The 26523-nt window shown below is 35.8% G+C and overlaps 1 protein-coding gene and 1 non-coding gene across 4 annotated transcripts in view; one reads left to right on the plus strand and one right to left on the minus strand.

Annotated features, from left to right (window-relative positions):
- Positions 1-26523, minus strand: part of LOC138179191 (CCR4-NOT transcription complex subunit 6-like) — an 828627-nt gene that overhangs the window by 752289 nt on the left and 49815 nt on the right. The window lies entirely within an intron of this gene.
- On the plus strand, positions 21920-21993 carry TRNAN-GUU (transfer RNA asparagine (anticodon GUU)). The gene has a single exon. It is a non-coding gene; the product is annotated as a tRNA-Asn (tRNA).

A 26523-nucleotide genomic window follows, 5' to 3' on the forward strand; every position in this document is an offset into this window, starting at 1 on the left:
CTCGCTCGTAAACTACGTTTCATTTTAGAATTGGCCTATTCTCGAACAATCAAGAAATATACAGATCGAAAAATTTCATAGACACATAAAAAGATTCCGGAGATAATACACGTATAAATAAACGAGCATACTCAGCAGGAATAATACGCGAAAACGAAATGATCATGCTGAGAGAGAAACGAGCATGGAAATGTTTATTATCGCGTATAGTTGGTACTATATTCCCGAGTGAACGAAAAGTAGGTAAAATAGCTGATGATGCATCGGTATCTGCATGCTTAGCTGCTGAATTACATTACATAAGTAGACGCAAAGCTTACGTTTTTAGTTAGCTTTACAAACCAGTGGTAATATCAAAGTGAATTTTTACTGCATCTGCGTATATACATATTTATGTAAATATACTGGCAACCTACTCATTTCGCAGTTTCCAGTTAATCATTGCGCGTTAACGTTACCGCATTTTTGGTCGCATATTTCCTACATTTTCGGCTGGATCGTTTATGATGGATCGCAGTATCTGCCTTTGGAAGGCAGGCAGAGCGAGAAAATTTGTGTTCGGAAGTGAAAAAAAAAAAAAGATTTTCGAATTAGAAACACTGATGGTATATCTCGCCGAAACTTTGCGTTATTTTTTACGCATTATCTGCTAACCTGCATTTTTTATTCGTATATTTCAGTTTGGCTTGTTATTTAAACTTGTGTGAACGAGTTCTAAAATTCGTGTACTACATTTCTAGTTTCAGTTGCACTAGTTTCCAGAGCGTAATATTAGTCTCTATAACTTGCTGATCAAATTTTAGCAATGCCTTTAGGGAAATCATAACTTTTCTACATTTTTGCGCATCTATCATTACATACTTGCTAGCAAGAATATTTAGTGAAGAATGAATAAATATTCATAACTGTTACGACCGTTCGCGGAGAGACGCGATCACGAGGAAAAGCGTCAGCCAGAGGCGTAAATTCTCGCTACGATTTTGATAGTCGACGCCGCGAATCAGTCGTTCCCCTGTTTCGATTAGGATAACAGAGGTAGTTCAAACGATTGTAACACTGAATTAACAGGGTTAATATAAGTTTCTATGTTTTAATAATATTTAAAATTATAATTAACACGTTACAAATGATTTAACGATGATACAACTAGTTTATTATTATAATTCGACTCGACTTTATAGTATTTCTCGACGTATTCGTTTCACTAAACGACCTTCATTTTATTTCTCCGAAGCTCTCGAAGCATTCGATTGGACTCCTCGTATGATACTGATTGCTCTTCGATTTTTTTCTTTGTCTTCTCTTGGAGACGACCCCACCACGCTCGGGTCTCGCGACCGTTCGCGCCTATGATCACGTATGCTACCTTTTTTGTGTAGGTAAAATAACGAACCGAAGGCGAATCGATGTTTTTTAGAACTCGCTGCTTGACGACAACAATGCGCTTATCGCTACGTTGTGTATATCTCTCTGGTCATGTAAGACGATCTGTCTGCGACTTTGTAGTACCAAGGGAGACGGATAGGAACACGGCATATAGTAAGTCTCAGGGCGTAACAATAACAATGGACGTTTTCAACATCTACGGAAGTGCGTTTCAAATTTTGTCATCGAAGCAAATTAATTCTAACGCGTACGTATATTTATAAAATTGTATATGTAAATATTAAAATGGTGATTCGTGATAGACGAAGATATTTAACACATGTTTCTTTTTAAATAATCTATCATAAAACCTAATTCTTATTTTATAGATTTTATTCGAAAAAGAAAACGGTAAAGGGGAACCAGCGATGATTTGTCCTAGAACAGAGACCAGTAAAATCATTGACACATTCCTTTTCACGTCTCGTTTGAGGGATTTAATATTCAAGTTACGTGTTCCGCTAATGACGCACGTTGATGCATTCGTTAGGTCTCCAAGTGCATATTTTAAGTGTAATAAGTTTAAGATCGAAAAAAAATTCATACTGAAAATTCATCACAAGTTTTAACAAATTTTCTCGTTATACTTGATAATTACCAAGAAAATAGCTTGCAACGCTTTTTACAGACTTCTTTATTTCTGTATTCATATCAGCGAAAAAGCTAACGTTCCAAGAAACGATTTATATGGAGTTGGCAACTACCACATTACCACCAAATGACAATATCAGCAATCACTTGGTTGCCAAACCAATAGAATGATCTTTTTCAGGTTTAGACTTTATGTACGTTACATCACACAAGTATTAGAGATCGCTAATTTAGCGAGCAAGAAACCTTGAGATTCTTAATTGGATAACGCAGAGATTATTTTCCTACATGCGATAAATATAAAAATACAAAAATATGTTTACCTTGCGTAACATTATATACACTTTGATTAGAATCTTTGATATATAATCGATATTTTGTTATGAATTTAAGTATGAAAACAAGATGTACGAAAATTACGAAGAAGCTAAATTGAGTATGAAAATAACGTAAACAAACATGGGTGAAAAAGTATGGAAAGAACGAGCTATTAACCTTTAACTGGAGCTTTTAGGTAAAGAACTTAATTCACTGTATCTAAATGACATAATAACTTAAGTGGAAGGCATTTGACACTGTAGCAATTGTTCGAATTTAATCTACTGTTACAGCGAATCTCTATTATTTACAATCTTGCGCAGATAAAGATTTAGTAATTATTGATAATTACGATAAATGTATGTTTCCTTTCGATATTAAATAATCGTTACTCGAAGCAAGAACTTTCATAAATAATTAAAAATATGACAAGTAAATATCACCGAGCGCGATACAATTTTAAACGAATATGCAAAGTAATACGAAAGTATTTATTAAATTACAATGAATGTAAAATTAATGTTTTTGAAATTAAAATAAGAGTTCAAAGTTTTAGGGACCTATGGCATTTACTAAGGGAGGAATAAAGAATGTTTAATTAGCATAAAATCCATTTTCTCGTTAATTTTTTTCAACAATCTCTTACCGTCGTCACTATCAACAAAATATCGTAGAAATAATTTATTTCCTCTTTCAATAAGAGTTATACGTCTTCCTTTCGTATTCGCACGAATAAATTATGAATCAACGTATGTACAGATTAAAATATTTCTACGCTGTTCCATATATTCTAATATCTCATTGTTGTAAATCAATTACAATACTTTCTATGGCCGACTAAATCAAACTGATTAAGTATCCATAAAGGGTGGCACAAATTACATTTTGTATGAAAAATATCGACTTTAGAATCTAAGGCGATTAATTAATTTTTTATACCTCTTAGCGATTAATATACTACAGGTGATTGAGCTCAGACTTTTTATTCCAAAAATTGAATTCCTATTTTTATAAAACCCGTTGCGTATTTTAAAGCCACTTCGATAATACGAATAGCAGAATATTCGATACTGCGAGAAAGGTTATGGGAATTATTCTTCTTCGACAAAGTTTTCTTCAGAAAAAATACGCATTTGAAAGTCGATGGTTATGATTTGGCAAGCCAGTTGCATAAATCGTATCTTTCGTATCATGAAATAACACGCAAGAAGTAATTGTTCTTGGATAATTGATATTTAGGGATCTATCTTGGAAAATTCAACGTAAATAAAGCAAAAGTAAATAAAGAAAAGAAAAGAATGGTTGATCCATCTTTATTATTCTACACCTTCCCTATCCTTTGCTTCTTTGTGTACGTATAACGAAGAAAAGTGCAACAACTATCTCGAGTTACCCTTGCGCTTGTTTCGTTTGCAAAAGGAACACAAATAATTATTATTTACAGAATAAAAAGACAAGACGACATCTCTTTCTATTTCGTACATTCTTCTCCTTTTTCTCCAAACATCTGTAAACTCGTCCTGAGTTTCACATAATTGAACTTTTATTTCATAAATACTACAGATTATACAGGGTGGTTGGTAACTGGTGGTACAAGCGGAAAGGGGCTGATTCTACGCGAAAAAAGAAGTCGAAAATATAGAATAAAAATTTAAAAATTTAAAAAATTTTAAAAATAACGTCAATCGAGACAACGATCTACAGTGAGATCCGTTATAACGAGACGTGATAAGTGCACGCGTACCGAGCGAAAATTCAAAGTCGATTTTCTCGAAAACAAAGCCTTAAACGAAAAATTTTTATTCTATATTTTCGATTTCTTTTTTCGCGTAGAATCACCCACTTTCCGCTTGTACCACCAGTTACCGACCACCCTGTATATTATATCGCAATTATAAAAGTAGAAATACAAAAGGCTGCATCGAACACAGTTGCTTTTCGCCGGATATGCAAAAGTCAATCTCAAACTAACGGCTTAATCAATTGGTCGATGACATAGCGCTGGACAGATTATTTGTTGAACGACAAACATTCTATTTCTCCCTGTGACTCGATCGAGGGACGAGTAGAGTGGCTCAGTGTACGGAAAAAAAAAGAACAGAATTTAGATTAGTTTTTTTTTTTTTTTTTTTTTTTTTTTACCAAATACATACATCGATTCGACGTTAAATGGTTTGCGAACGTGTATTCGATTACGAGGATGATTTATTCCGTTGCACGAAGTCATAGCATGTATAAACGAGGATGTTGGCGCGTTCGAGTTAACGAAATAACCAGTTCCAGTAACCGAATGTGAATCAGAACGTTCATGACTGTCCATTAATGCAATTCGTTCTCCTTTCAAATAGCGACGCGGATAATGTGCCTAAACTATCGCTAATTAATAAACAGTTGGCCATGGAAAATTACTTCGTTATTATCCCATACTCGCAGCAGAGATCGATGCAAATATCGTCACCGATGATGTTTATTTATCGCTAAAACTACCGATCACTCAAATGTAAAACTTGTATCAACGAATTTAAAATGTATAAAGTTTAAGGAGATAGGGCAATGTTTGCGAAGATAAATGTTTAGATGAATGTTTAATAAGAGATATAAGTTTCTTATTTGTAAATTTTACGAAAAACCATTTAAACGTGTAAAAATGAAATTTCAATAAAAAAATACGAATTAGTTGTTTTGACCAGTCTGGTAGTTCTAGTGTTTTAACAAAGTTTTAACAAAGGAAAAAATATATGGGTCAAACCTTACGCGTGTCTACTTGCTGAAAAAGCAAGCCAATGTGTAACAGACGCGACTAAATAAAGTCAATGGAACACATCGTCACATTTCGCTAAGAATATTAATGGGAAGAAAGTTGTACCAAATCGACGATAATCCTAAAATACGACGAGGTGATACGAACTGCAAATTTATGCTGAAGTGTATCGAGCTTCTTCAAGTTCTGTTGGTTAAAATTTGTCGCTAAATTTGACCTAATATCTACTATTCTTTTATTAATAGAAACCTCAATGAAAGTTTTTATAGCGTAAGTGCGTAAGCGTGCAGAAACTATTTATCTTTTGAAATTGCTCAAACATTCCACTTAATCTAATCCAATATCTATTTCTTAAAAATGATTAAAACCCTTCATTTAATCTAACCCAGTGCCTATCTCTTGAAGTTGTTAACATTTTTCGTTTAATCTAATCTGATATTTATCTCGTGAAATTATTAACATTTTTCATTTAATTTAATCTAACATAGAACTACGTCAAATGTATAAGAAAAAAAAAGAACAAAGTCAATGGAACACATGCAATATACATATAGCGAACCTCTTACTGTTCTTACATATAGGCTACTACACATACGGGGTCGCGTAACGGAGTTATGGGGTCGTGAAAATTTTCGCAATCGCCACACACCAGTGAAATAAAAAATGTTAATCGCCTATCGTTAAAGGATCGTAAAGAATTCACCGAGTTGTTAATCGACATACGTATGAAACACCAGCTTTTTAAAGAATCGTTTACACGAGTTTTTTCTTGGAATCAGCGCACAATTTCCAGCAATAATATCTAAAATGATCTTTCAACACGCTTATGGCATTTCATATCACGTACCTACCATATTGTAAATCAACGTTCTCACTACTGACGATTGTAAAATCAAAATATCGTGTAACTTTGAAAAACGTTGGAGATCCACAGTTACGTCAAATATTTAGTCAAGATTTAATTTTTAATGCAAAAATAAATACTATAATGGATAAAAATAAAATAAACGAACACGTCTATCTCATCGGTACGCCCTTTGGCTTTGCCCTAATAAATTGGTAATTAATAATAAAATTGTAAATATAACAAAGAATTGTTTCAAGTTCAACTTTTTTCACTTATCAGTGGTTAAGGTTTTCTTTGTATTTTTATTTCATGTACCTGTTTATGTACATAACTAGAGTCACGTACAAGTGTCTGCGGCAAAATGGCCTAGCGAGTAGATAAAGTTTAAGAAACACATCGTGCGATTATCGATCGAAATAGGGTACACACCTGGGCGACGAGTCCTCCAAGGCAAGAAATGACAAGCTCTAAGGATACAGACCCATTAACACCGAGACACGAGCACGCGGGGTCGTTAAACTGCTCGGTAGCTATTGCACGCTCATCTGCTCGTGATTACGGAATCCTCGAACCAGAAGAAACGAGCGTGGTAGCGTTTCTCGAAGCTAAGCGCTAGTGACTTACCTGCAACAAGAAAAAGAGGAAGTTAGATCGAGCGCGTTGAAATTATGTATCTCGCGAGTAACGGGCGATTCACAATAGCGATCACGTCGAGTCAGGCACCGGCGAAAATCGCTTACACGTAATCCAACGAGAGCATTGAGAGACGACTCGCGTTAGCGATCACGGTACGGTCAGATCACGACGAGTCAGGCACCGGTGAAAATTGCTTACACGTAAACGATTGAGAGCATTCAGCGACGATTAACACCAGCGATCGTCACGTTAGATCAGGCACAGGTGAAAATCACTTACACCTGGTCCAATGAGAGCATTCAGCCACGATTCACATTGGCGATCACAGTACAATTAGATTACGTTTAGTCAGGCATCGGTGAAAATTGCTTAAACATAATCCAATGACAGCATTCGGCAACGATTAACACCAGCGAAGATCGCGTCAAGTTAGACATAGGTGAAAATCACTTACACCTGGTCCAATGAGAGCATTCAGCTACATTTCACATTGGCGATCACAGTAAAATTAGATTACGTTTAGTCAGGCATCGGTGAAAATTGCTTAAACATAATCCAATGACAGCATTCGGCAACGATTAACACCAGCGATGATCGCGTCAAGTCAGGCATAGGTGAAAATCGCTTACACGTGGTCCAATGAGAGCATTCAGGCTGGATTCATATTGGCGATTATATAATCGAACGAGAGCGCTCAGAGACGATTAATACTAACGATCATCGCGTCAAGTCAGGCAGGTGCAATGTGAGCATTCACGGTAAGCGGATCAGTCGAGTCAAATGAAAATCTCTGGACTGGTGGCTGACTTGACGTGATCTGAGATGATCGCTAGTCTGAATCCAGCTTCGCAATAAGCGGTTCGATCGAGTCAAGTGAAAATCTGTCGACGACAGTGCTTTTACACGCGTCTATATTTTCCTTATCTTTCATGGGATAAGTTTTACGAAGATTAAAGTTGAAATATCTTTGTAAACTAAGCATTTTTCGAGCCAAGTAGCTTAATACATTTTTTGCACGGAATTAAGAAATGCATCGAATGGCGTATAAAGAAATGTGCAGTTTAATATTCAACATTACAGTGGCATTGAAATTTCTTTATGTTCGAATGTAAAAGAATCAAAGTATCTTATTAAGTTCCCCTCGTGAAGTCCAACAAATTTCAGATGGAACATTCCTTCGTATTTCTGATACACAAATAGTCATGAGTGTACATGTCAAACGGACATACTGTATGCGTTTAATACGAATTAGCGTGAAATACTTTCCATACGTTCAAGTACCAAGATATTAGGTTGTCCGAGAAGTGTCTTTCTTTTACAGACACGTGTTTTACAAGGACGCATCTTTATACAAACATGAAACCTAATCTGTCGAACGTTGTGGTCTTTATTGTCATAGAACAAAATGGATAATATGTAGTTTGATAAAATAATATAAAACGAAAAATGTTGTGCATCTATTATTTCCTTATAAAACGAAAGAAACTTTTCGGACGAACTAATACTAAACATGATTCAAATGTATATGTCGACCCGAATGTGCGCCATACGCAGCGAACGTGTTAACGCTAGTATTACCACACCAATTAAATTGATTCGTCTTACAATTTTATTTTAATATTCCTACTTCGTGTTATACTTTTTTCCGCAATGATGTAATGACTTTCGCAACGATAACTAAAAGAATAATATAATGAATTTTATTTCGTCTTTTATGTATTCAAACTGAAAATAATTTTGCATCAAGGCTACTTACACCAATACCAGTCAAAATGATTGGTACTCGCCAAAGCGTAAAAGGGTCCCGCAATCTGTTTATCGGACCTCGATTAACCAGATTCCTCGTTTTGTACAACTTGCCACGCGTTTTTAGAATTTTTACCGCGTATCATTCGATATGACGATATCAGTTATTAGGGAAATTCCGGATCGATCGCTAGATGCTAACACTAAAAATACCACATCAGTAAAAATGACTGGTTCGACAATTTTATAAATTTGTCAACCCTCGTTTAGGGATCCCAGATGGATTAATAATACCAAAAATGTACTACATAACATGAAATTGCTTTTGTAAGAAAGCAATAAATCAATAAATATAAAAATATTCTATTACGTATTTTTCAAAGACCAGTCATTTTCACTGGTTTCGGTAGAAATAGCCTCGTGTTAACTATCGGTAGTTCTAGTGTTAAATATTGTGAAAACGCGGATTTTATGCCGGGGATAGTAAATAATTAGGACAGGCGATTAAATTTTTTAAGTCGCCATTGTTACGTTTCGTCGTATAATTACGTGGAAATTATTCGAGGTTCGTGCACACGTTCCCGTAGAAAGTTCAAACTTTACAGAAGCGGATTCGTCGTCGGTTACGTAAATCTCAAAGCCACGAATAGGATATATATCGAGGAAGAAAAGAATGGAAAACCGGTTGGTAAATGTAGTTCTGTTTTATTCGCTTCTTATGGCTTGTTAATCGCACCTACAGCAATTTCCACCATACATGTTTGCAGGTTAATAGTCTCGCGACGTTGTATAATAGTCGAAACTTGTTATATAAGAGTTCGCTCTCGAGGGAAGTACCATAAATTTGTGTAACGGATACGCGAAAGAAGCGAACAAGCAATGCGTTTCTAAGTGGTTGTAATTACAAACTTTTTTTAAACTTCTTCCTTTTTTTCAAACTTCGCGCAGATGCAAATTTCGAAAACTTTCTTTGCATACACTTCGCTACGGCGAACCGTAACTTGTGCTACGAGTGGGATAAAGGAGACTCCACGGCTCATAGTAACATGAAAATCAAAAACGTGATTACGATGAAAGCTTCGTCTTCAGGAAGGATACGTTAAAAATTCCATTAAACGCGCATACATTTATTTATTTATCGAGATAACTTGTAAAACTAAACATTATACAAGTTACGTTGCAAGTCGAAGTACGAATCGCACATTATTTTCTTGGATCGTTAAGCTACGACTTTTCCAAGCTAAATAAACTAAAACAGAAGATTTTGAAAGAAAACTAGAAGAGAAACCTAGTTGCAGCAGTTGTTTAATTTATTTAGTTTAATTTTTTGCTCCTTACAAGCGGAATATTACCAGCGGACTGTTACTGTAACTTCTTTTTTCTTCTTTCTGTAAAATATCAAACTTTTCTATTAATTCATTTTAACACTTGATGGTAAACACGTCTATGTTATGAAATATTTTTTAAAATGTTGGTCAGTGATACGACCACAGACAATATCTCAGCTAAAGTAATAAATTAAATTGAAAATTAAAATAGATCATTCGTCAGGCATTTTCATTCTGTTGATTCCTAAACTTTAAGAATGGATTAACAGGTAAGTACGTAATATTAATAGAGAACAAGCCTTGACACATTGTATTCTATGGAAAATCGTCCATAGCAGCGCTTTTTAATCTTCCATTTACCACAGACTTGTTCAAACAACGGACCTTCGTGACTTAACTTAAAAATTTAAATCCTTGATATAACAAATATGTATATTTAAAACATCCATCAACTGCTCATCCACGATCTTTTTGGAGAGAAGAGATTCGTTATAGATAAACAAATACACATACTAAATATGTTTCATTCGAACGATGCAGTAATAACTTGCGTGTGCGAGCAGTTTCATTTTATTCATAGTGAAATCGTAACGCTATTCACCAGTTAGGTTCACGAGTATTCGACAATTTTTCAGCTCTGTCTCTCATCATTTTCGGTTCTCTTATTTTGAGCCCATTGTAGCACGATTTACGATGCGAGTTGTACTCACTAAAGTACGAGGGCTAACCAAAGTACGAACTTGTAACTTAAGCTTAGTTCAAGTGTTTCGACCGTTCGCGGAGAGACGCGATCGCGAGATAGCACGTCAACGAGAGTTGTAAATTCCCATTACCATTAAATAATCGACGCCACGAACTGATCGATCCTCTTATTTCCGTTAGGATAATAGGGGGTGGTTCAATTGAGTATACACTGAGTTAACAGGTATAAATTAGTTTATTGAAACAACTTGTTGACTAGAGAGATAAAGCATAATTAAGTTTCGATTGATAGACAAAGTTATTGTGTAGAGTACGCGACGTAAGCTTAGATGGTGAGTGTTAAAATGAATTAATAGGTGAGTTACAGTGAGAGTCTGCTGTTAATATTCTGTTTGTAACGAGCAAAGAATTAAACTAAATTAAACTATTATCCTATTTTCTACGTATTATTTTTACTCATGTCGAAGTTTCCGAAAAGTCGAGAATTGGGTCGAGAAAAAAGAATTAGGTCGTCCGAAAAGTTTCTTTCGTTTTATAAGGAAATTATGGATGCACAACGTCTTTTTGTTTTATATTATTTTATCGAATTACGTATGATCCATTTTGTTCTACCAAAATAAAGATCACAACGTTCGACAGATTAGGTTTCATGTTTGTATAAAGATGCGTCCTTGTAAAACACGTGTCTGTAAAAGAAAGACACTTCTCGGACAACCTAATACATACGATAGCAATTTTAAGTTTAGCCATCGCCACTGTGTACAGTGCAAATTCCTAACAGCGTTTATAAAGCGGTGGTAATCGAAGAATTCGACGTTTCGTGCAGGCTACGGGAGTAAAACGAATCAATTAAAACGATAGGAAGTTGGGAAGGAAGAGGAGTTTAATCAAGTTGTCAAGACAGGCGCAGGATGAAGTAGAGACGATAGATCTGGTCTCGACAACGCTCACACGTGCCATCAGGAAGGAAATTCGTTGTTCTCGGCGAGAGCCGTCCGCGCGGAAAATCGCAGCGGAGAAACCGGAGAGATAGCGAAGAGAGAGAGACAGAGAGAGGAAGAAAGAGGGAGCGGCAGAGGGGTGGGATCGAAGGGGTGAAGTTGAGAGTGCGCTCGGGACCTTACGGTGCGTTCGTAGATCGCGGTAGCGCGATACGGGCTATTAAGTGTATGCAAAGCAGAGTTAATTTCATTGAACTTTCCGGTGGCTCGGGCGCACAAAGTTTTCCCTTGCAGCCATGAAATGCGGGGGTTTAAACGGCCATCAGGAGAATACATAATGAGGATGAGAAAACTATACTCGGCACAGTGACTACGGAGTGAAATACCTGACGGTGCGGCGTCGCCGTGCTTAACTTGTTGGATACAGGTCTGGCGCCTCCAGTTGACGCAAGTTACTGTATTACGTTGTATTACAGGGAGGTGTTGGCGTGAATGACAGGCTTCCGTGTCACTCTTTCATCTCACGCTACGGTCCTCGCGCACAAAATAATCTTTAACCGTAAGAATTTGCTAATTAAGCGGCCCACCTATTGCTGCACGGTGAAAGTGCTTATTTGGCTGTATTTTCTTCCTCTCTCTGTTTTATACAGAGTGCTCATGGCTAACAGTAAATTTATTCTTCGCTTATCGCAACGCAGACAGTCTCGGAAAATTGGTTACTCGAAGAAAACAGTTTCGAGCAAGGTTTCTCGTAAAAGTGTTTGTTTCGCGTAGAAATATGTTTAACCCATTAAGATCCGAGTGAGAGTTTATCACGAGATTGCGAATGTTGGCGTATTTGGGGGAAATTTAAGGTTGTACACATCGACAAAATCCATATAACGAGCAAAAATATTTAATAGAGATACGGAACATTCTTTATAGTATATATATACATGGTATATGGCTATTACAATCGTAGATAATGTTATCAATGGGCTATTGTTATCGTAATCAGTCGTGGTAATTACACTTGGAAACGAACGATAAGAAATAAGAATTCGATCAAAACGAAAAGCATTACGACTATGAGAATCACATTCGGAAACTAATAGTTTCAAACAAACGACAGAAAACGGATGTTTTTCAAAAAAATCTTATGTTGTTTTCAAAAATAATTTAAATGTATATAAATGTTTATGGAAAATGTAGCACAAATGTGTAATGTTTTGCCAAGTGTACAGTTTGTGGTAAATATACTGGCAGATAAAATGTCAGGTAAAATAGAGGAATGAAACTGATAATGAAGATTGTTTGTATTACTGACGAATTAATCGTAATTAATTAGAGCAAACATAATGCCGTATGTATAGCAAATTAGTAAACCGATCTTACGCGTAGAGGACTCACAACGTACAGAATCATTCAAATAGTTCTACAATTTTATCTTCCTATGCATAATATACATTATGCTTATGATTTCACTGCAGATTTGATTACAGACAAAATTGTTGAGGTTGACTAATAGAAGAACGAGTGGATGAATTTGTAATAGAAAAATATATTGAAATAATTATAGGTATAAGTATAAGTATGTCAGAGATGAAGGGACATCGGGCCTTTCTTTTGGAATTTTGGAAGATCCCCAATACTTTGGTCTAAACTATTTATTATAGCTGTACCTAAATAATAGAACTTAGAAACAGTTGTTGCGATACGATCTGATTATGTTTGCCCGAGATTTGTGACAGTGGGCTTGGACTCGAGGTGACACAACTGGTCGCCGAACGTAGCCACGGTCACGGGATGAACGTTTTTACTTAACAGAAGAAGTACCAATATCGAGGAACACACGCTGTATTAACAAACAAGCCCCTGGCAGGAGCAATGACGGCTCTACGCGGGTCTGCCTAGTAACGGCGCCTGGAATTTTGTTGACATCCCCGGTCAATATGCAATTGACAAATATGACCGTATCAGTCTTTTATTCTTGTGATTACTTTGGAGAGTTTGCACACATCGTCTGGTCAGTCAGTCAGAAAGATACCGTGCGTCACAGCTAACGTCACTTTGAGTTTCAAAATATATTCAATTGAGCAAAGAGTTTTCCCGTTGACCGTGGATTCGTTATTGAACCTAAGAACATTGTCTTTAACATCGAGAGTGTCTAATCACCACGTTTAATTGTCAAACTCTGTTAAATCAACATTTGTACATATAATTGTAAATATAATCTCCATCGAACAACAACGACGGCTTGTCCTAATGAAGATACGTTACACGCCCCTAAGTCTAACGCCACCCGACAAACCTAACAAATATAATTATATAAGTTCAGGTATAGTGTGTGTTGATCCAGATCCTCATTCTTACAGTGTTACAATACAATAGATGAAGGCCATGATACGAGCATGTTCATATATTTATATCAAAGGACATTACCAAAAAATTAATCTTGTAGCTCTAGCTGAATGCTACAAGAAACAGCAATAGAAATCTGCTGATAGCTCTTTTGCTTATAGACCTTGTAACCCAAAACAAAATTTATATTCGAGGACACAATAATATAGGCCTCTCCTTAGAATATTTTTGTTTACTAAATTCTATTCTCTTCGTAACAGCGGTCTCCAGGTCACGGATATACAAAAGTAAAGATTTTTTTTTTATTTGGAAGTAGTTTACAGTCCATTCTCATTGAGAATTATAAGTAAATTATTCTAGCGTGGTACTATAACGTGAATAATAAATGATTATCGTATGTTTGGTTCTAGCTGAATCTAATGTTTAAGTCTTTTTAACCTGCAGATCTGATCCGTCGTGTCAAGTAATTGAGTAACTAGTGGGTTTTGGTGGTTATTAATTCTAATGTTACATCTATTACTGAATTTGTATATTTCTTCTTTAACTGTAGGTTTCTTCAGGTCGCGATGTATTGTTTCATTGGTAACATACCAAGCAGCATCTATTAAGGATCTTAGAGTTTTTGATTGGAATCGTTGAAGAATTTCTATGTTGGAATTACTCGCTGTTCTCCATAGTTGGATCCCATAGGTCCAAACAGGTTTTAAGTTAACTTAAGTTGGAAGGTCTGCCAATGAGCCGGTAGAATTTTTTCAATTTTAATTTAAGTTGCTTGGATTTATCTACGATGTGTCGCTTCCATGTCATTCTACTGTCCGGAATCATGCCCAGATATCTGACTGAATCTTTGTTTGGACAAAAGTAAAGAAGTAATTACTTCAACAAAAATCAACTCGTTTCGCTTGGTAAATATAAATTATAACAATGGTTTGGCATAATCGTTTGTAATAAATTCAGTTCAATAGATCATCAGCCAGTTATTCTTATAAAAAATTGCAAGATCCAAAGTAATGATAGCAAGCGGATTTCACTGTATTTGGTGGATGAAACGAATTTCTATCTGGATCCCAATTCTTCAGTTATATCCATAAGCATATAAAAATGAATATATTCCCGTAGTATCTCTGTATTTATCATTACGTTACGAATACTTCAGTATCTTTAAATTTCACAAAATTGTAGAATTTAAATGGAAGAGATACAAGTGAAAAAGATACTAAGCGAATCTTTGAAATTCCCTTTCGTATTCGCAATATCAAAAACAGAATTCGATCACGCAAACTGATCGAAAACAATAGGAAATAAAACGTTGCTTCGTGGGTTAAAGTTAAAACGCTTTGATTATACCCGATTAAACGAAGATTTATACGCTATCAACGTACTATTTTACCTAAGGGAAACGTTCCTTCTTTCTGGAAACTGTTCGTCTTAACTTACGTCCATCGTCGAATTCTTCGACGCTATAAAATGTTCGCAAATAACAGGTTTCGTGGGGAAGAAGAGATAACCAGCGTCGCCAAAAAGCCTTCGATGTAATTGACAGTTGCGTTCGTAGCAATTTACTCGACAGTGCTGACAATGCGGTTTCCACCGATTCATTCGTAGCATTAGAAATTTCTCTAAAAGCTGCGACCACGACGAATAAATTATCCATGGGATTCTCTAACAAAGGATCCCACTACTCCCATAAAACGTCTGCCAGCAGACCGTTTTCATTGAAACAGTATACCTTCCGTGTTTTCCATTCTGTTTTCCTGTACGCGAGCTTTGCTGTTCGTATTTTTAAAAACACCGAGAACACTGGCTTCGCTAACCCTCAACCTATATAGCCAGAGCCACACATAGGGGCCCTGTACCAACCGTTTATCGGCATTATTCTACCCACTTATGCAAATAAGATCTAACGTAGAGGGGATCGAATAAAAAGAGCCGGCCGCGGAAAAGCGATGGTCTCTTAAAGCCAGTACTTGTATAAACTTCGATCCCGTCACGTCGTAAATCGAAAACTCGCAGACAGTTTAACGCATCGTGCTGCCTTTCCATATCGGGCTTGCACTTTATGGACTGAGAGTTCTTCCCTTGCGTGCTTTGTGTTCGCTCGCGCAGTGCTTTATCACTCCTTAACATTTATTTAATGTTATGGAAAGACATCGATGGGACGTGCCACGTCGATCTACATACCGGCTCATAAATACACCGTTAAATTGAAACTTTTACTCACTTTCGTTTCCCCGTTGTTTAATCAGAATCCCATCTAGCGCCGTTTCTATTTAATTTATTCCTGAATGATACGTCTGAGGCCCTTCTCTCTTGCAAATACCTCCTCCATGCTGATAACTTAAAGATCTTTCATAGTATCGACAATCCATCCTATAACTACATAGACTGAAACACTAGTGTACAATGGATTATCCCTCGACACAGATAAATGCTGTGAATCACGAGATTTAGTCAGAGGATATGCAACATCGTTTTCCATTACTTTCTAATTTATCGATTTAGTTTAAGATCTTTCATATTGTCCATCCTACGCTCTATCAATCCAGCGAAACCTAGACAGTCTGGAAAATTGATGTACAACGAAATGATCATCCCTCGATACAGATAAACGATGTATCGTAGGATTTAGTCAGAGGATATAGCAGCATTGTTTTTTATTACTCTCTAGATGATTTAGTTCAAAGCTCTGCTAACTCAATAAGGGATCTAGGCGCTATGTTCTTCTCAAATTTAACTTTTCCTGAGCGCTACAATCGCATTATTTTCCGCTGCTATGGATCATTCAGCCTTATATTTACAGAGCTGCTAAATTTTTTCATAGCACAATTACTGTAATACTGTTCTACTGTGCCTTAACGGAGGCTAATATCGTAGTATGGGTCGATAGTCTGCACTGCTTGTTTCAACGCCCATATTATTACGCTTGAAAGAGTGCAACATAGATTCTTACATCTAGCTGCGAGACATTGCGATGATCGCTATCATCAGTTAAGACTATCAACTAATTCTGTCTGATCTTGGCCTCGCAATATCGAAGAGCAAAAGCTTCGTGACATCTTATTTGTACGTAAAGTGTTTAACGATCTCATAAACTGCTGATATTACGCAGACTTAGGGAATTAATGTTCCCGTGACAAATCTGCGGCAACATAAAATTTTCTACGCTCACCGCGCAACACCGAATTTGCTTACCGCACCGGCATAAACCGCATGGCCATTAATATTAATAGCGTACTTTCCGCAATTGATATATTCATCGAATATAAGACTTTTTCTACTATCAAGAAGTCCTTATACAGCTTTTTTTTAGTTGTGACGCTCATTTTTTATTTGTAAATATGTGTATTAAATTTGTATATTTTAATGGATTATTCCTGTAAGCAACAAACAATAAGTGAACCTTCGAATCGTGCCACTCTGCCAGCAGTAATTTCACATGAATGTGACTGCATTGCGACAGAATTATCATTTATGTATGTTACTTTGATGTCGATACCAAAAGAATAATCAATACAACAACGCAATAAAATATTGCATGAAAAAAGCGCAATTACGGTTCAAAAAAATATTGATTATATTTGGAAACGTGAAAAACGTAAAATAAAGTAGAGGAACAAAGTTGATAATAAATATCGTTCGTGTTATTGATAAACTAATAATAATCGATTATGCCGTATACATAGCAAATTAGCAAACCTAAGATCGTACACGTAGAAAACTCATAACGTAAAGAATCGTTCGAGTAGTTTTACAATTTTATTTTTGTATGTATAATATACGTTATATTTACCACCTCAAAAAGTTTAATATTTTAATTAAAATTTTATTTAATACAATAAATTTAATAATTTAGAATTTTTTATTTATAATTATGTAAAGTTATATAATAAATATTTGTTTAAGTAAAATTATGAAATAATATTATGATTAATAGATTTAGTAATGTAAATGAATTTTATGAAAATTTAATAAGTAAAATATATTTTGTACCGTTTGTATCAGGGTTGATTAATATAATTTAATTAAATTAATATCCTCGAAAAAAAGAGTTAAATATATAAGTATGTTTTTGTAGAAGAAAAAATTATAATATACATTTAGAAATTAAATGTTAATCGATTTTTTTTATATCTAGTTTTTTTTTAAATGAATTTAATTTATATATAAAGAATAACCAGATTCAATTCAGGCCAAAATCAACTCGTGTCGTTTTAAAGTACCTTTATCGGCTAATATCTCTTAGCTATTGAGATTTTTTTCATACCGCTTTCCTTTTTTTATGACTATGAAACATTCTCAAAGTAATATATACCACTTTCATAGCTTCGGCATCGATTCTTCACTGATCTATGGTAAAGATAATATAAACGTATGACAAAGATGATGGACACGTAATGATTGGATAAAGAAGATCTTGTCCTTGCAATCGACTCTGTGCCTTTTTACAAGACACTCGCCTAGCCGTTCTTATCGCGCAGTCGACGTGCTATTATCTGGCAATCGGTAAATCCCGACACTTAATCAAACAACCTCATTCCGTTTCGCGTTCTTGCGTGTCGCTGCACCATCAAGAAAGCGATCGATGTAGATCGTTAAACGTGCTACATGGCTACATCCGGTAAGTGCAGCCGAGATTACGTAAATGGCAAACGGCTTTGAACTTCGGTCTTCGATTAATCAATCCACAGGCAGAAATGCAGAGGGGCAGAAAGATCAAAGACAAAATAATTAGCTGGCGCTAGGTTGGATAGAGGTGGAACAGGTAGAAAGAGGATGGGATAGATGAATGGGTAGAGAGATGGATAGATAGATAAATAAATATAAGTTAATATACATTTGTTTATTAGGCTAACACAGAGAGGCAAGAAAACCAACGACAAAATAATTTGGCAGCGTTAAGTAGGAAAGAGATTAGAGAGGTAGAGAGGTGGGAATATGTAGGTAGATGAGACTTTATGTTTACGTATATAACATAATAATATAATATATATATGAACCGTTCGCAGACCAAAATGTAGAGAGTAAGATGCTTATCTTACATAATTTCACTGCTTAAGTTCAAGATGAGCTGAAGTTAAGGCCTATGTTAAGTTCACTTTTGCTTTTAATTCTAATTTAATGAAATTATAATGGTGATAGGTTTTGTACTGAGAATAGTATATAAGATAAGATAATGTAAGATATTGTAAATGAAAATATAACCGGAAGCTATCCGGAGCTAAAAGCCACGGATCACAAATAAATATAATAATAGTATAATTTCACCGATCTTTTCCATTTTTTATTCTATAGAAATGACCAACTTGACAAATAATTTGATGTATAAATTTCAATAGAAAAATGTACATTAAAAATACCTATATGTATAGGAGGAGAAGAGAGACTGCAAGGAGAACGAAGAGGGAAATGGTTAAAGACACAGACAGAGAAAATATAGAAATGACCAAGTTGGCAAATAAGATGATGTATAAATTTCAATAGAAAAATGTATATTAAAAATACCTACATGTATAGGAGGAGAAGAGAGACTGCAAGGAGAACGAAGAGGGAAATGACCAAAGACACAGACAGAGAGGGAACGAGGCATAGTATGCAAGGGGAATAGGAGATTTGGCATTCTATTCAGATGGTTTCGCGGGCAGACTAGAGCATACCTCGTTGAATAACTCCTTTGAAAATGCCAAACGTAGGTATCGATGGTCGCTACTACGTACTGGCACGTGCCTCGAAATCATCCTGTAAATACCGTCCTTTTGGAAATGCGGCGTCGTGCCAGCATAGGCCTTGTCTGTACGCCGAGTATTCGATGGCATGTACGTGCCTGTAGAGATACATCGTTAATGGATTGCGGAATGAATGCTTTAAATTTCTCTTATTTTTTTCACTCAATCCCTACTCTACCCTACCTTGTCCTGTCTCATCGGTGAGAAGATTGAACGACGCTATACGACCATTCAAATTATCAGACATTTTCGATGATACTGGAAAATGATTAAGCTTGGAAAGAGAATACCAAGCACATGCTAATTCCAATTAGTAACGTTTCAATTGTGAAGAATTCGTGACTATTGTGGACAATGGCTGTTAACGTTTCATGACCGAATTTATTAAGCTACAAAAAGAACAAAAAAGAGAAAATCTTTTTGAGAATCGGTTTATCTTATGTACTGTGGTAATGTGTTGGGGGGGGGGGGGGGGGGGGAATTGTGCTGCTTCAAAAATACAAACATGTTTTATGAGTAATAGTAATCGTGATAATCAGACGTCCGATTATATAAGACATGAGTACATGTTGCTATTTCTATTTTCAGTTCTTACTAAACAGCGTAATATAAAACGCCCGCTTTGGCTCCAAGAAAGATAAGGATTTATTTACTGTTTGTAAGCATTGATAACTTTTTGTACGATAATGATAAGTCCGGTTAAAGTGTCACCTCACTATCACTCCCCTGTGCTTTTAACACTCTACATAATTTCTAAAGCACACACATCTCTAATACACATATAAACAAGCAATTCTATCACGTTAATTTCCATCGATCTGTTTTACATTTTAATCGCAACAATAATTTAGCAGTTGAATATTTCGTTTTAGAAAGCATATATAAATTAGACCTGTAGCCGGTTCGTGTTTGAGACGAGTAAATACATATGACGGAACAATCAGTATTACAGACTACCGAATTTAGCCTAACAGTGTCTTGTCAGAAGGTAAATTCCTCAATTCCAAATACATATATATGTAGTACGTGTTTAACCCTCGAGTACAGACTCAGTCTGTAGATTTCAGACTTCAACCTTCAGTATTCAAACCACAGACTTATAGTCTGTCAAATTGTTGTCAATATTTTTAATTTTCTAACTTACCGATTACCAATAATAACAATTGTTATTCTTAATCTAATATAATTGTACCATTCTGTAATATACAGGGTGGTTGGTAACTGGTGATACAAGCGGAAAGGGGGTGGTTCTACGCGAAAAAAGAAGTCGAAAATATAGAATAAAAATTAAAAAAAACTTTTTTTTTTTTTTTTTTTTCATTTTTCCATGGAGACAACGATCTACAGTGAGATCCGTTGTAACGAGACGTGATAAAGTGCACGCATACCGAGCGAAAATTCAAAGTCGATTTTCTCGAAAACAAAGCCTCAAACGAAAAATTTTTATTCTATATTTTCGACTTCTTTTTTCGCGTAGAATCACCCCCTTTCCGCTTGTACCACCAGTTACCAACCACCCTGTATATTTGTTTATTAAACTTCTATAAGATAGCCGTTGAGTACCGAGGCCCTTAAATTTTCCAATAGATGGTCGTAATAAAATAAAAACTCAGACTTCTCTCACTGAAGGGTGACTCGTAGTTAAGGGTGAAAGCGCAATATCCGTTTTCTCGCTTCGCAATTCGCTAGCAACTTCCCTTCTAAGTAAAATTATTACATCCTTTCTTAAAGCATGATAATAACGCGAAAAACCACCGGAAGCATTGAAACGAAACTTCTCTCTCCTTGTCCAAGAATATCCCTCTTTCTCTATTCTTTTTTTTCTTTGTCTCTTCTTTTATTTTTTGTCATCCCACGGAACGATATCGTAATCCTGGTAAATTTCATCCTCTGGTAAATGTGTTTTCCGCTAGTGGGATTGTTTTTTCTAATCTTTGATATTTAACAGTTAGGATAGTCCTTACGAGATTGGATCTTATGGATGTCGGTTGCAACACCAGCTTCCTATGCTATCAGCGGAAAGAATATTGTTTCGTAAGTACATATATCGCATCCGCTACGGCATATTATTTCCGCTAATTTCGCATAATTTGCGTTTTCGTTTCTCTTTTTCCATGCAATTGTTCATCACAATCGAATCTCTTTGAATGGTTTCTGAAATTTCTCTACGAGAAAGGTTGTTTCCTTGGAGCCATCAATCTACGCGTTGATTTGATAATTATAAAAACTACATTTTCCCATCAGGTTTCTCGCACCATCGATCCAATTTACCGTACACCGTCTATGCACGTTTCATAGGCGTATTACGGCATCTAAAATTGTTCCAATTTAGCAGCTATTTTGCTACTACAAAACAAATGAGAATTTCCGTATAACTGAAAAGTATACTTAGGCGCGTAATAGATAAACATAAGAAGATTTATACGCATATAATATCGTAGCAAATGTTACAAAATAAACTACATATTTTACGGTTACGCATATTCGTTACCAAACATTTCGATAAGACAGTATAGAAAATAGTATAAACATGTTCTTTACGAAATACATTTCTTGCAACAGCCTCCGTGGCGCAATCGGCTAGCGCGTTCGGCTGTTAACCGAAAGGTTGGTGGTTCGAGCCCACCCGGGGGCGGTTTATTTTGTTTTCTCAATTATTTATACATACAACAATTTCATAAACATAAGAACAATCCTCTTCATTTGTTTATTTGAGAATTTAATAAAAACATTTTTGTATAAATAGACCAATATCGATATCTGGAGATTTAATATACGACATTCGTCGTTCCTGAGAATATGTTTGAAATTTTTATATCGTCTTCGATAGCCGTAGGTATCGTGAATTTAATTAGTCTGAACACTAATTGATTAATCCTTTAGCTTCAATGTTGCACTGATTCGACGTTTATGTTAAAAGTTAAACTCTGTCTTCAATTAATATCTAACGTGTGTTTAGGGAGAGATCTTTTATTTCAATTGCAATGAAATAGATTTCTACGTTTCAGATCGAGGATTTAGATCGATTACTTAATTAATTAAATAGATAAATAAATCAAATTTATTAGATTAATTTGAAGTTTGAACCTTACCGAATATCTTCGATAAGCGAAAGGGGATATCATAAATGTTACGACGAAATAAGAGACGAAATGAAAGAGATAGGCTGTGTAGAATGTAAAATTATAAATAAATAAAAGATAATTGTGTTCGATGTGGAATAAAATAAAAACGGAAGATTATATACAAAAGAATTTCGTGATTTCTGCCACAAAATTGCAAGGGTGGCAATATATTTCTTTTCATAAAAAAACAGCTCTCGATATACGTTTACCATATCACAAACTCTTATCACATATATTTCCTTTTTATCAATTTACATAGCTGAAAACAAAGCTTTGGGGAATAATCATACGTAAAGTTTCCTCTCAGCCTATGTATCTGTCCCTGTAATAAAATGTTTATTAAAAACATCTCGTTTCTCCCTGCTGAATGATTTTTATACGAACATCACGCGTAAGAATACGGCGAGCGTTTGAATTCCTGGGAAACGCAAGACGTTCGTTCAAAAAAATCTGGTTTATTTTTTCTTCCGAAAGCAGGATCAGATGGACGTAAATTTCCTTTTCCAGGAATGTGAAGTGTAAAAACTCGCTTAGAACAACGACAAGTCGTTTTACGCTGTCACGTCTCATGCAAGGATACGTTGGACAATGCAGCCGGCATAATAGAGTGGCACTGCCTTTGCTTTTTTTCTCCCTCGGGGCGAGGAGAATTTCGCGAGAAATCGTTGGTGTCCGTCGAAAATCGTGCATGTCCTAGCAAAATGGTGGTAGAGTAAGGACGATTTCCGGGCAAACTGCAAGCCATAAAACCGATGCGAAGCGCCGAAGCATGCCAGCCTGTGAGGTCGAAGAGGCCGCGCATATGCAAACAGAAGATGTACGTGCTCGGATTTGCGTATACGCTCCGTTTGTTTGTCCTACAACCTTGGCATTGGCGAATGCACCAAGAAGAACAAGCAAAATTACGGATAAAATATTCTAACCTGAAGCTTGTGTTCCGATGTGTTGCAATTTCCTTTTTCAAAGAAAACACGAAAGCTTGGAAAGTGTTGCTACTTTTTGCTATTCTTTCGCGAATAAATTGATCGCACAGGCGAATAAAGAAAAATGAAGACAATTCATTTCTTACACATCGTCGTTGGTATTTTAGATGACTAAAAAATTGAGAAATTGTAATTCGGTATTAAGAACGCAGGATTCACAGTTTATCTTTTGCTGGGTTTCTATTTTCTATGCACTTCTTAAGTACGAGATTGTAATTTTAATTCTGAGAAATGCAATTGTCATCTGGTGAGACAATCGACGTAAAATAGTATTTAACATAAAGCAATGGTTAAGAAATGATACGTAGTTTCATATAAATTTCTCAACTTTCATGCTGCAAAAATTCACACTTTAAATATATTCGAAACACAAATATAGTAGTTACTTTAGTCATTTTTACCTTTTATTAACAAATAGAAATTGTCGAATAGATGAATAATAACAACGCAACACATTACAAAATAAAAACAGCTTCCGACCAATATTTTGAATTTCCTGGAAATTTCAATAATACAAAAATAGTGTTTCCTTTTTTTTTTCTTTTTTTCGTAATACGAAAACACAACATTGATTTAATAATGAAATGAAATTTCGAGAAAATATAGAACGACGCAAACGTTGCAAACACGCGCAATAAAAAGTGTGCGAGTTTATTGAAAACGTGAATGTTATGTATCTTGCAAAATTACATGAAAAAAAATGTATTCCAAGAAATTAACCACGTTGAATTAAAGATATTTCATCGAGTGCAATAAGACATTAGTTTTTAATCGATGCAATAAATGTGGATACGCTGTTGATCCTGCACGGTAATATATTAACACATTCCTGTTCACGTAACAACCTACGATCAATTCACTAATCATTAACTAGTGAGAATTTATGCAACATTTATCTGTGTACCTAGAGCAAACATTTAAACGCCACGTAATACATATTTAACAGTAAAATGTTAATATTAAACGTTTAAAATACACGATGGTTTGTTGTAGTATCGTTCCGAAGTATTGGGGTTTCTATTACATTCGTACATTTTCGAACGAAAATGATTGAATGTGACGCGGAAAAGTCAGCTTGGGATACCGAACTATAACGAAAAATAAAGGGTTAATTTTACATCGAAAGGGCTGATTTTACAACCTATGTGTATTACACCTATTTTATTTCTTTCGGCAAGGACCACCCTGTATGAAAAATTGAAGAGTGCAGCAGAGTTAGCTATACATACTGTTCGGTGTACTAGCGATCTTCGAGTAACAGCAGCGCTAAATGCTGCCATCGCGAAAATCGAGTTATTTCGGAATTTCAGAAAAGCGGAGAATTTTTTCCACGCAACGCACGATTACGGGATTTGAATAAATAATCGTCCGTTCGTAGAAATACGTTTGGCGCCGAGTTGTTACATAATTCAACGTCGCTTCGAGACTAATGATAAAAGCAATTAATGCCAAGTGTCGTAAGACGGCGCCGCCCGATAAACTTTCTAGCGCTCGTATCAAAGATTGAATCCCTGGTTAAAGAACAGCCAGAGAATTGTAGCTGCTCTCAGCGAACGATGGATAACTGCGCGAGGCACCTGTTCGCGTATACGTACGCGATCTACGTACCACGATTTCGCGTTTCAGTCCATTAGCTTGTGAAAAATCCTCCGCGCCAGAAATACTACAGCGATGGCGTATATGATTCGATAAAACTGCTTTTCTCATACTCATCCATTTAGCCACGAGCACTTACAGGAGCTCGTTAAGCTGGCAACGAAAGAAGCAACCGTCTCACCATCCTTCTTGCGCCATAAGAAAATATACAATTGGAATACGCCAAGTCTGTTAATTTAATATGTGCGGCTGGTTTGGCCCTGTGCCTAATGCGTCAACAAGTGCAATTGGTATACAGATTAAGATGAATCTTGTACGAAGAGACGTAAATCGTAATGCACACGAAAGAACATAGCAAAATAAACTTTCGATTTTAGTAAATATCGCAGCAACATGAGAATATAGGCAGATTCGTCTCGTGAATGAATTATAAAATATCGTATGAACGTATGTCCTAGTTTAGTTTCCTAGTGTTGAAGTGGTCACCGCTTCTAGGAAAACTACATCTGGTCTTTTTAGTTTTCTCAAACACTGAAGCCATTAATTCTACCAAATGTCCAAATCGGACAAATTGTGAATGTAAACAACTAAATAAAAAAAAAAAAAAGCTGAACCCATCGACAGCATATAGACAATAGACAGGCAACGATGGCTTCGGGGTTTTCAGTTATAGGGTAACATCCTATTATAGGATCTGCACCAGCTCAAATTATGTTCCTACTTGTACTTACACTTCTGTATTAAAATATATTTTCTACTTTACAATTTATCCACGCGTTTCTCTGTGCATACATCTAATAACCTCAACACCTAATTATGGATGATTAAAGATCATGTTGAAAGTATCTGCTTCGTGTCTTGACACGTGACACTGAATGCTTTAGCATTGATCGCATAGTAAAAGAAAATAACAGACGCTAAAACACTTACCCATGGGCTTTAAAATTAATTGTTCTAGATCTTAATCTCGCTGCTGTAATTAGTATCACTAATACCACTATCAGATTTATTAGTACCAGTAATACTGTGAACGTGTCTTGAGCCCTGACACTGTCTAACCCTTAGGAATATCGACCAACGTGAATCAGGTAGAATTTTAGACAATCAGAATCTTATCCTCGCCGGTTGACTACTGTTTTATAGAAGTGGAAAAGTAAAAACTATTTGTAAACTTTACATATAATCGAAAGATGCTTCAGCTGTATATGCGGATAACGCTAAGACGTACAGTAACGCGGTCGAGGCATAAGACACACACTGTGACCATTTTATTTAATGATCCATAACACGAAAGCTAAGTTATGTGGGTTATATGTTGGTACGATGTATTTTTGCTTATTTTAATTTGTAGATTCATCTCCTTAAGTATGGTCGTGTGTTCACGAATCATGCTGCATAGTAAGAGCTGTGTTGTACGAAGAGCGCTGCATAATGCGTGAAAAGCCATTCCGTAGGTTCCCT

Source organism: Bombus flavifrons, chromosome 4, assembly GCF_040668555.2.
Source record: "Bombus flavifrons isolate JBK064 chromosome 4, iyBomFlav1_principal, whole genome shotgun sequence".
NCBI classification, from domain to species: Eukaryota; Metazoa; Arthropoda; class Insecta; order Hymenoptera; family Apidae; genus Bombus; species Bombus flavifrons.